The 1,882-nt window shown below is 45.4% G+C and overlaps 1 non-coding gene across 1 annotated transcript; it reads right to left on the bottom strand.

Moving 5' to 3' along the window:
* Positions 1 to 1,284: 1,284 nt before the first annotated feature.
* Positions 1,285 to 1,484, bottom strand: LOC133774067 (U2 spliceosomal RNA). Its single transcript, XR_009868042.1, has one exon. It is a non-coding gene; the product is annotated as a U2 spliceosomal RNA (small nuclear RNA).
* Positions 1,485 to 1,882: the final 398 nt, after the last annotated feature.

Here is a 1,882-nt window from a genome sequence, read left to right on the forward strand (position 1 = left end):
GACTGTGATCTGAATGTCAGCCCAGTGTCTGGAACCTCATCTGAAGGATCAGTGGAAGGAAAATCTCCCTCTAAACTCACTCAGTGCTCGCTGGCATCGTTCAGGTCCTTGTGGCTGCAGGAGTCAATGCTTCCATTCTTTCCTGATTGTTGACTGGAGGCCACCCTCAATTTCTTTCATTTTTAAATATTTATTTCTTTATTTGAAAGGCAGAGTTAGAGAGAGAGGGAGAGACAGAGTGAGGTGTTCCATCCACTGACGCTCTCCTCCAATGACTGCAATGGTTGGGGCTGGTTAGGCTGAATTTGGGAGCCTCGTCCACATCTCCCACCCTGGTCAACTTACTACAGCACGATCACCTCAGGGTGTCAGCTTGCATCAAGCCACAAGCACAGAGTCTGCTAGCAAAATGGAAATCACATGTTTTTGTAACCTAACCATGGAACTCACATGTCACTTTTGCCACATTCTTCTGATTCCAGTCCTAATTCCAGGGGACAACATCACATAGTTGGTCACTTCTAGGGTTGGTCATCATTGTGGACTATCAAAGGGTGCACCAACCACATACAGTAAGAGCAGATGGTGAATAAGGAGCTTGGGTGGTTGAAATGCAGTAGTCATACAAGTATTTAGCTGGAAGGGTAAGGTGTATATGACTGTCAGTATGAGGCATGCTAACTGTGTACTTGCAGTTGTAAGCCTACTGAGATGAAAAGCATAATTTTCTTTCATAATAGCATTTTGTGCATTTCAATTCAATTTATCTGATTACCTTCCTTTTAGACAAAGAGTGAGACTCAGGAGAGACGTGTTCTAAATTATAGTGGTTTGTCTAGTAGATTTTCCTATGCTTTTATAAAATTCTATGGTAACTAATATCAGCGTGATAGATAGCACACTCCTCTCACAGGCATGCTCAAATATCTCAAATTCAAATATTAACACTAGAAATAACATCAATTGCAATAACAAACAACACTAGGAATGACAATAACAAGGAACAACAGAAATTACACTTTACGTTAGCTATGAAAATATTCTGTATTAAAATGATAAGAACAGGGCCGGCGCCGTGGCTCAACAGGCTAATCCTCTGCCTTGCGGCGCCGGCATACCGGGTTCTAGTCCCGGTCGGGGTACCGATCCTGTCCCGGTTGCCCCTCTTCCAGGCCAGCTCTCTGCTGTGGCCCAGGAGTGCAGTGGAGGATGGCCCAAGTGCTTGGGCCCTGCACCCCATGGGAGACCAGGAGAAGCACCTGGCTCCTGCCATCGGATCAGCGCGGTGCACCGGCCGCAGCGCGCCTACCGCGGCGGCCATTGGAGGGTGAACCAACGGCAAAGGAAGACCTTTCTCTCTGTCTCTCTCTCACTGTCCACTCTGTCTGTCAAAAAATAAAAAAAAAAAGAAAAAAAGAAAAAAAATATTAAAATGATAAGAACAGATACTGCACTTGATCTTAGCCAAAAGGCCGAGAAGCAGGTACCAATGCCAGCGCACTTGGTAAAGTGATAAGTATAAATACACAACCGATCAAAGAGATAGGGTATGCGTCAAAGAGATTTCACAAATAAGGCCAGTGTAAGCAAATAATGAAGGATAGAATTAAAAGGGAGAGAATGATCCTGCGGGGGAAGCAAGACACACAGCAGACTCATAGAATGGCAAACGCCCAAAACAGCACTCCTGCCTCAGAATCAACCCTTGGGACATTTGGATCTGGCTAAAAGGTCCATGAGAGTCTCACAGGCATGGAAAGCCATGACACAGTGGCAAAAAACAATCTAAATGAAAGACTCTGGTGAACAAGACCCCAGCAGAAGGAACAGGCCATCAAGGAGAGAGGTGCCTTTCTCTGAAGGGAGGAAGGAACCTCCACTG

This window comes from Lepus europaeus, chromosome 14, assembly GCF_033115175.1.
Source record: "Lepus europaeus isolate LE1 chromosome 14, mLepTim1.pri, whole genome shotgun sequence".
Taxonomy (NCBI): domain Eukaryota; kingdom Metazoa; phylum Chordata; class Mammalia; order Lagomorpha; family Leporidae; genus Lepus; species Lepus europaeus.